Below are 10242 nucleotides of genomic sequence, written 5' to 3'. Positions count from 1 at the left end.
TCCTTGGGGCTCTCCAAGATGGCCACATACTCAACCACACTTTCCCTGAAAATCCTGCAAGATTTTCCCAGTGCTTGGCTATACTTCCTAAAGCATTTTGCTCCTGGCAGGTAAAGCTGTTTGCAGTACTGCTGTCCTTGTCCCACAGCCATGCTGGCAGTATTGCCATCACTGGTCTCCTGTCACCAGTTTTGGGATAGCATCCAAACTCCTCCACCAAGCCTCCTCTCGGGGAGTCAGGTGAATCTTTGGCTGCCTCTCTTTCCTAAGACACAGATGTCACTTTATCATCTCCCCCCAGCTTCTGCTGTACCTCACTGCCACACAACAACAGGCCACCACTAGGTGCCAAGTGACAACATCCCCCATCCATCCCCACACTGATGCAGACCGTGCTTCCACCACCACCAAAGCAGCACCTCCAGCAGCCCTGGGGCCCCTGTGCTCAGTGTGGGGCAGTGATTCAGCTCTGACTCAGTGGGAAGGTGGCCACTACTCTCTGCACTGTCCATGGTGGAAATTACAGAGCTACAGCAAAGGCAGCAGGGAGGGAGGGAGGGAGACTCCCCTTGGTGAGGAGGAGCCCACAAAAGGCTCCCACTGACATTTCCCTTTCTCTGCATCCATGTGGCTGAGGGAACACAAATGGCATTGCCCTCATGTTTCACCAGAGCAGTGTTTGGCTGCTGGTGCCATGCTGGACTCCACCTCAAAAGCTAAGAGAAGCTCAGTAGATTTTTCTTACAACGAATAGATAGAAATGAAAGCATGAATGAGCCTATTTTACAACCTCAGAGAAATACCTGGCCATTGTTAGCTTGACACAGGCTGCAAAAAGTGCTGGCTAAGAAAATAAAACCTTATTCTTTCCTGTATGTGTTGGCTGAAAAATAAAACCCTTCCACGGGCCAGCAGCAGCTCTTCCATCAGCTACGTGGCTGATCCACAACTCAGTGACTTCCAGAGCAGGACCTGACCTGCTGTACATAACAAAAGGAAATTAAAGAACTGGGTTTACATAATTTTTGAGGGGTCTTGAGATACATTGTGCACCGAGCCTGCCCTACCCCACACAGGTGCCTCAGCACCATGTCCCATCCTGGGCTCGCAGCAGTTGGAGGGAAGGCAATGCCATCTCTCAGTGAACATAAGCATAGAAACGCTCTGGAATATTTCCTTCTCCCTGTTCTCTGCATATGGAAACCCTTGCCACAATGTCAAACAGTGCCCAGTCCCAGGGGAGGCTCAGGCACCTGCATTGAGGATCTCAGAGCCTCCGGGACACTGAGGGTGACAACTTCTGCCTCTGAGAGCCAGCACTGTCGATAAATTGGTTCAATGACACTTTCTCCCCTCAGAAATGAGGACTAAGAGCCAGGGCATGCAGAGAAAGTAGCCATATCACAGATGCTCAATTAATTAACTCAATTAATTTTTACCAGGGCCTCCTGGGTCATTCATTGTAGCTGTCTGTGCTGGGAGAGCCGGGCGCCGTCGCCTGCTACAGCCGTGTCTGAAGCAGTAACGTGGCTCTGGAGATGTATTCCTCTCCACTCACCATAAAACCTGCTTCTGCCACCAATCCACATCATTTTCCCTTATTATTGAAGTGGTAAAATCAACCTCAGGAGCTCAGAGTCCGGGAGTAGGGATTCACAGTTTGGAGTCTGCGGCTGTCTTGAGCAGTTCAGTGACATATGAAGGGAAAGAAAAAAAATATCCCATTAATAATTCCAATTCCCCCCTCAATAATTTCACCCAAACAAACTTCCCACCCAAACCAGTGCTTTGTAAAAGACTGGTTTAGAAGGCAGGAAGTGCTAGTAAATACAGTCCTTCCCTGTCACAGCTGCAATTCCACTTTCAAACACATCTGACTTCAGAGACTGGCTTGGATTTTTGTGACTCATGTTATTTTTCCTCCTTTATTTAGTGTTCAAAATGGCTGCAAGTAGGAGTTAAACCAGAGCCCAGTGATGCCAAGGCATTCTCCCCTCCATCCTTCTGCCCCGTGTTCCAGGGTTCCCGGGAGTAGCAGGGCAGAGTGGCTGGGATTGTGCTGGGGACTGTTTGGGGACTTGTGTGCATCGCTGGGTGTGCCACGTTAGGGAGCCAACGGTGACTTTCTTTTGAGGTCTATATATCAGGAGAGCAGCTCCCTCACTGGCCCCAGCAGAGAGCAGAACGGGTCCCGGGCAGTGCTACCAGCGGTGGCTCCAGCCCACAGCCTGCTGGAGAAGCGATGGCCCGTGGAGAGGCTGGGATCTCATCCTGTGCAGCCACACACCCGCCCCTGGCTGGGCTGTGCCCTTCCCAGCAAAACCACCAGCAGCCTCTTCAGGGCATGAATGACCCACCAAATTACAGGGAGGGACAAAATCGGGATTTCACTTTAACTTGGGAACATATTTTTTAAATTTTTTTTTTCTTGTGGACCTATGAAATGGCCTAAGTTTTTCAGTTGTGTTCCACAACCCAGCAAGAGCCTCTTCCCGTGCTGGTCCATCCCTCGTCAGCTGGCTGCCTGCAGAGTGGGGAGAGGAGAGGGCCGGTGCAGGGGATGCTTCCCGATCCGGGATTTCATGGATTCCCCTGCCCCGAGCAGCGGCAGCCGCGGGAGCCTCTTTATGTGGAGGCACAGGCAGGGGACTGGCTTGGTGACAGCAAGTCTGCTCAGTCACAGCTCAAATGGCTTAATAGAAACTGGATCCAACTGGTCCAGCCTTGTGGGTTTTGATTTAAACTGCAGTTATAAGGTGTGATTAGAGGCGGGGGACGCTGTGCCAAGAGCTAAGTAAAAGTAAAGCAAAAAACATTTATTAAGAAAAGAAAGTCCTTCATCCTTCCCCTAAACCTATATGTGTTTTTCCATCATTAACCCTTTGTCTACCACTGCCAGATACCCAAGGAAATCCTGGGCTGTCCGAGGACTCCTTTGGCTCTGCTGCTTAAATCTATAGAGGTAAGTTAGCCCTGCAGAGGAGTCTGAACCACTGAAGTTCTGACATTGATGGGCTTGCTATTAATAATAACCACAGCAGGGTCCAACTGAGTCTTTCCTACCACTGTGCCTGAGAGCCAAGGAAGTCTGTGCCCTCCCTACATCCCTCACGCTGCCCAGACAGGGCTGGAGCAGGGGCTGTGTTTGGCTGCCTTCTTTTTGGGTAAGTCCTGTACAATGTAGAAGGGGGCAGTGCTTTTCCAGACAGTCCTTTAACTGTCTGGAAACAGTTAAATCAGGTCTTTTTTCCTGTCTCCAACTAGATGCCCAAAACCTCAATAGTTAATTTGGCAACTGGAGACCTCTGGAGATGTTAATACAGTTCAAGCCTTCAGCCCATAAGGATAAAATCGTAATTCAATAAAATTGCTGGTTCTTTATCTTCATGGGGCATCATCATACAGTTAATTTCAAGCTTTCCAGTAAGCTGTAATGTATCTTTTAACCTAAGAGCTCTTTTGCATGACACTGAAATAGGTCCCAGTCTATATACATCTGCTGCCAATACAAATGTATGGTTCAGCAACAGTAAAGAGGATATAAAAGACTCCCACGTTACAAATGTAGGAGGCAGAGGATATTTTAGCATGGCAGTGGTTACACTTTTGGCAGCTTTGCTATAAGAAACTTTGTTTTCAGAGCCTTAAAATATTCCCTGTGCAGTGCAGACTGACATATTTGCTTTCAGCAGAGCTGTCTCAGGGGCCAGGGCTGGTGAACGGAGCTCAAGGATGTGGGGGAACACAAAGAAGGTGGAATTAATATCAACCTATGTTTAAACAGGGTATTTCCTTACAAAATGCAAATATTTACAAATGCCATCAGATCCTGATAGGATTATTTCCATGAATACAGATGGGCACTCAGGAGGTACCTGCAGGCAGCGTGCCCAGCCCTGGGGCTGCTTCAGGAGCTGGGGGCAAGGCAAAGAAGCTGAGTAGGCAGGCCAGAAGCCAAAAATATGAGGGCAAAGAGGTGTAAGACAGCAACTTTATGTAGGAAAAGTGTCTGGAGACTTCCACTATCTTCCATCTGCTGGAGATCTCAAATTCACTGCCGAGATGCCACTGCTGGGTGCAGGTCTGGACCTGAGATGTTACTGCCTCAAAGCAGAGGGAGCCCATCCACAGCTGGCAGGTGGATATTGGCTGCCATGTGTCTCCCAAGTCATCCTGGAATCTCATGATCCACTAAAGCCCTGTGTTACCTGTGGAGAAAATCAGTCCTGCCTTGTGCACTCTGGAATGGTCAGAGTAGCTGTGAACCCTTGATCCAGGCAGTGTTTTGAGCAGAAAAGGGGAACTTGTCTCACATGGCTGATGGGGAAAGGAGACAGCAGGGACAGCCACAGAGCCACAGTCCTGCCTGCTCTCTGCCCCCTCACGAGGCAAGGCAGAGCTGTCCTCCAGACCTCCAGATGCTGAGGGCCACACACCATGTCCCTTGGCTCTGGCAACTCAGACCAATCAGGGAGAACACCAGGAAGATTGTTTTGAAGCTTCAAGACAGATTTCCAGACCCTTAGAGACTGCTGAACCAGAGGCAGAAAAGAGGAGCAGGAGGGAGGTGACTTTCTACTGTGTCCTGACTCCCAAATGAGATTTGCCAGTGTCCAACCTGTGGCAGGATAGGAGTGAAATCTCTGTGTCCTTTCTGATCAGTTTGAACTATCAATTTCTTGCAGAAGGGATATCTGAGAACTCAGATGGGCCAGGATTGAATAGCAAAGCAAGTGTGAAGCCATGCTCTGCTCAAGAAAATACTGGGAAATGGGCAAATGTTGACCTGGCCCAGGGTGTAAGCTGAGCATCAAACCTGAGAGAGCTGTGGTGAGAGGGTCCAGCAGGACTGCTCTGTGTCAGGTGCAGGCCAGACAAGCTTAAAAGCGGAGTAAATAACTGAACAATGTCCTTTTGAAATGTTCTCTGCACACATACAACTCTAAAAATCCAACCCTGTTTGTTAGAGTTTCTAAGCCAGCAAGAAAAAGCACTTCTTATCATCAAGCCTCCTTAGAAAAACTCATTGCTGCTTGTGCTGAGCCTGGATGGGGTCTTGGCACAGAGGATTTGGGGACCATGTGATGGCATTGTAGTTTCATGCTAATCTGTCCTCATGGTGTGCTATTAAAAATAAATAAAAACCTTGGCTTCCTAATCCACAGGTTACTAACTGTGGGAAAAACACATTTGTCACTGCCTTAGCAAGGGATTAAAAGTGTCACACTTTTGTGTTTATTTATTACAGAGTGAATGTATAAACACATTGTTACTAACCTGAGTATCTGCATTGCAAAACCCACGCAGCTGCTCCTGAAAGACCAAACCCCCACATCTTCAGCAGAAATCCTGTGCCAAGCCCTGCTGCACCTGTGGGGGCTGCACGAGGGATGACCCTTTTTGCATGGACAGCTTGGGGGATTTGGCAGGACCTCACCAAGAAATGTTCTTGCCAGTGGCAAGTTTGTTGGGATTCCTAGGAAGTAAAAGAGAAAGAAATAAGTTGTTTTGATAGTAGATCAAGTATCAAAGAAATGAAAATAACCAGGTACTTTTGCAACTTGCAGGCTGAGGCCTCTGCCGTGAATCCAGGTGTTCCTGCCTGGGGTGAAACTCCCCCCAGTTCAAAGAGGCAGCACAACAGCACTGGGGCTCTGATCTGCACAGATGCATGAGGCCCAGCACTAGGTCTTGATTGCAGACTTCAGAGAAGCATTTTCATTTCATTTTGCCTCTCCAACCAGCCAGGTGAGGCAGTTCCCAAGGGGGAATCCTGCCCAGACCAGGGAACAGTTTACTTCTCTTGTCTTTGCTGCACAGGATGAGGAAATAAATGACCTTGTAGATAAGCAATGAGCCAGACAGCAAGTGTCTTCCACCAGACTGCAAGTCCTCCTCCAGGGACACTCCTGTGCTCTGCACACACAGAGCAGTGGGGTGCCACACCCTTGGAGGGAGGATGCATTGGCCAACATTTTGTCAACCAGCAAATAAAGATGAATTAGTACTACAAAAAAACCTAACCCAGTGTCTGCTCCACTGAACAAACTTTCCTTTGGATACTGAGAAGATGCCTGGGTTCAGCCTCTGCTGCTCCTTCTGTCCCAGCATACAGCGAGGGACCATCCACCCACTCCTAATTAACTTGATGGGTAACTCAGCAGCACAAATCACCTCAAGTTACCTTGGCCACGGAACACAGCGGATCCTTCCACAATGAAACAGCATGGCAGGAATTATCCCAATCCATAATTGCTCTGAGCAGACAATAAACCAGCTTGTGCTGGTGGAAGTAGCCACTCGGAGGTAATAACCCAGTGAGTAACAATAATGGCAGCAGATACTTGATAAAAAGCAGGGAACAAAAGAGAAAGCTTTCTCTATTATACAGAGAGCGGATGTTTTCTGTTTGCTTCCTTCATTTCAGAAATGCACTTGGCTGTTTGGAGAGCACAGCTCACCCGCACTCACAGCGAGAGCAGGCTGGGGCTGGGGGAGGAAGGGGTCGTTCTTCACTACTGAGATCATGAATAGGAAAATTGGTTTTCTTCTTTTAATCTTTCTTGGATTTCTACCCAGCTGGTACCCAGGCATTTTCTTTTCTTTTCTTTTCTTCAAGAGAAATGTTTGCATATCAGTGGGGGGAAAAATGCAAGCCTGTTTCTGGTTAAAAAGGGCATTGAGGTACAGACGTACTTGTTCCCCCCATCCACACCCTGTGAGTGCTCAAGAATGGAAAACAGGAGGGTTGAGCCATGCTTATTTGAGGAAAATTCCTAAAACCAGGAGCTTGCCTGTGCCTGGTGCTGGTGCCTGCTGTTCCTGCTTCTGCTCCTGCACGTGGTTGTGCCCTCTTGTTGCCCAAGCTGCTCACACTGGGGGTCTGGCTGCTTGCCCAGTATCTGCTGGCCCACAGCTCTGCTGCCCTGGTCTAAGCCAGAGCTCACACAGAGGCTATTACCCGCCTGCCCCGATGCATTGGTCTCTGAGAGCAGGACACGAGGCAGAGAGAAAAAAAGAAGTCACCCCATGCTCCTCAAGTGCCACAAAGGCAGCGGCATGGTGGGAGCAGGTGGGCAGTGGCTCAGCCCCGAGGATGTTTGTGCTTGTGGCTCTAGCCCTGCACCAAGTGCTTGGCACCAGCTCTCCAGTGATGCCCACTCCATGCTGGGCTCCCTCCTGCTTCCCCAGCCGTGCCACCTGCCCCCAAGCTACCCCCTGCCCCAGGAGGGCAGTCATGGGCACGGGTGTCTGTGCCACAACAGCTTCCGTGGAGAGGACAGGAGGTGGGTGACATGGAAATCACACCAAGATGTGAAAGATGGAACAGCAAAACCCAGGGGGGATTGTGGGGGGTTTAGAGATCCAAGTGCCAGCTGGGCATGACACAGCCCTGCTCCAGCCAGCCCGAGCTGTGCCCTGCAGCATCACTAAACCTGCAGGCAGCCATCTGCAGCACAGAGCACCAGGGGAAGGCTCTGCAGGCTGCAGGGGCTAAGCACTGCTCATTAAAGAGCTGGGGAAATGTGAATGAAGCAGATGAATGGAAGAAGAAATGAATGAAGGAGGGAAGAGGAAGTGAATGAATATTGCATTGACTTGGTGCCTTTCATCCCAGGGTGGCAGAGCAGTGCAGCACAGCTGATGGGCAGGCACCGTGTCGGTGCTCCCTGGAGAAACCCCCGGTCAAAACAAATAAGATTATTTCCTGTTGACAGAGCCCTTCAGGGAAAGGCAAACAGGGAGATGTGGCATATGGATTCGCATTACTTGAAGCACTAGGTTTTCCCCAAACAAAATCCCTCCAACTCCCCCTTAATTGATGTGACAGATCATTACTTTTTGAGTTGCTCTCCTTCTTGCTATTCCAGACACTGGGTGATTTCCATGGCAACAGCATCCCAGCCACCCCAGGCCTTGTCCTAACCTCTGTCATCTGCTGTTGAGTCACACCAGTGCATAACCTGCAGGAAGGAGCAGCAGGGCCACAAAGGTGCCTTTTGCACTGGGGGGGGTTAAGGACCCCTCTTTCCACCCTCTGCAGCCCTTCCCTGTAAGCCCCAGGGAGCCTCTTGCAGCCAAGCACCACACAGGGCTTCCAGACAGCTGTGGCAGAGCATGTGGAAATGAAAAAATTATTTTCTAGAGGTTTTATTGTGCTGTTTTAGGACACAATCAGCTGAACCCACTGGTGAACCTGGCTGAAACTGGGATCCTGGATGGTTTGAATGGGGGTGATGGGAAGGAGCTGCAAGATGCTGTTGCTCCCTTGGTAATGCCAAGCAGGGAAGGGACCAAACCTGGGTGCTTTGGGGATGAAAGAGAATCCAGCTTTACTTCTGGTTTGGTAGAGAAAGTGTGCTGTCTTCTTCTCCACCTTCTGAAGGAAAACCAGTCAGGGATGTGATCCTGCATCAGCCTGGTGTGACCACCACGAGCACACCCTGCCCAAAGGAGCATCCAGCCTCACTCAGATGTGGTGCCACTGATCCCTCCTCAAGGCCAGTGTGACCCCACTTGGCTGCATGGCACTGGGGTGCTGTCACCCCCCAACATCATGCAGGTGCTCCTCTGGCAATTCACAGCTGCTCACGGCTTCAACATTCCCAAGCGTGGCTGCTGAGCTGCTTTACAGGTGTTTAGTGGAGTATTTGAGGCTGGATGCAAAGCTCAGGAATCATCTGTGGGCTTTGAGCAGTTTTTGGAGTGGATCTGAAGAGCACAAAGCCTGCTGTGCATGGGGCTCTGGGTGTGCTGTGCTGAATGAACCAGGGCTGCTCACACAGGAGCTGTCATGCTGCTCAGGGAGCTGGAGCAGCTTGTTGGTTTTGCCTCTTTCACTTACCCTGCTCCCCCCAGCAAACAGCTTCCCCTCTGAAAGGCCAGGGAGGATTGAGGGTGGCTGAGTGCCACTGCAGGGCCTGAGAATGTGCTGTGGTAGGGCACAGGGGCTCACACCTCACCTGAAGCAGCAGATGAAGTGCCTTTGTTCAGTCACATCACCTTTGTGATTCAAGGTTTGCCCCAGCACAACAGGGTGTTTTCCTGCCAAAGGTTTGCTGCCCTGCCTCTGCATCAGCCTGTATCTCAAATAAGCTGAGTCAAACTTCATGGTAACCCTGCAGGGTTATTGCTCTATAACAAACACAATTGCTGCACTAGACCCAGCTCACCACTTAGCTCATCCAAATATTAACCAAGCACCTAATGCAGAGCCATGGCCTGTTTCCCCCTCTTCCACAAGGAGTCTGGCCCCTGGGCTTGGCAGTTGCAGGACCAGACCCAGATGAGAGGATCTATTTGCAGACTGGGCAAGCAGCTTCCTTGAGCAAGGCTGACTGCTCAAAGACTTACTGCTGGAGTTTTTACAGTTGCATTCAATCAACCCTTTGTTTACCTTCCCTTCACAGATGGCCAAAGAGATGTTCTGTCCTGCCACAGCCCGAGCTAAGTTGCTTTACCTGACTGTTAATGGCCTGAGCTCAGAGGTCAAAGGCTCTTGGTTGGATTCTGGACCAGTTCCTTGGCCTGGCATGGGGAAGCACCTGGTTGGCTTTGGAGCACCCATGTTCACAGCATAGTAATTTCTCCAAATACTTCAACACAAACTGCTCCACAGAGGACCCCAGCCAGAGCTGGGACATCTTTGGTGATTGTGGGAATGAGGAGGGACACAGCTTTAGGAAGGGAAGGGAGCACATTTCTGTAATCCCATCACCTGTTGGAACTGTTCATGCTGATGCAGGGCTTAGCACTGAACCTAAATATACTCAGAAAACGGAATAAAAATAAAGGGTCTAAATTACACATCATGGCAAAGCCTGGATTAAACAAGCTATCAATATCCTCTTTATAATTAAAATAGGGGAAAGACCTGTAACCCCTCAGCTTTACAGGGATTATGGTGGTATGGCCCTTGCTGGGAGCAATGGCTATAACATAACCCAGGCCAGGGGATAACTTCTTTGCCAACTCTGCAAAAGGATGGGTGACCCTGGTGCCACTCAGCCGGGAGAGCTTTCCAGAACAGGGCCAGCTGCAGGAAACACTGGGTGATGTTCTGGGGCTGCGTGGGCAGGACCAGAGCAGAGCTGCTCCTTTTCAGCTTAACCTCCCCAGAGCACTCAGGCAGAGCCAGCCCAGGCTGTGTGGAGCTGGAGCACTGCTCCCTCCACCCACACAGACACCGTTTGGGAGAGAGGAAGAGGGAAAAAAAAATCAGAAGACAAATTGAGAGTTACC

The 10242-nt window shown here is 50.0% G+C and overlaps 1 long non-coding RNA gene across 1 annotated transcript; it reads right to left on the bottom strand.

Moving 5' to 3' along the window:
- Positions 1-1548: 1548 nt before the first annotated feature.
- Positions 1549-7044, bottom strand: LOC119705896. The gene is made up of 3 exons (XR_005258351.1): positions 6185-7044; positions 5278-5476; positions 1549-1673 (listed from the first exon to the last, which is right to left on the bottom strand). It is a non-coding gene; the product is annotated as an uncharacterized LOC119705896 (long non-coding RNA).
- Positions 7045-10242: the final 3198 nt, after the last annotated feature.

This window comes from Motacilla alba, chromosome 12, assembly GCF_015832195.1.
Source record: "Motacilla alba alba isolate MOTALB_02 chromosome 12, Motacilla_alba_V1.0_pri, whole genome shotgun sequence".
Lineage (NCBI taxonomy): Eukaryota > Metazoa > Chordata > Aves > Passeriformes > Motacillidae > Motacilla > Motacilla alba.
This window is presented reverse-complemented; position numbering and strand designations above follow the sequence as displayed.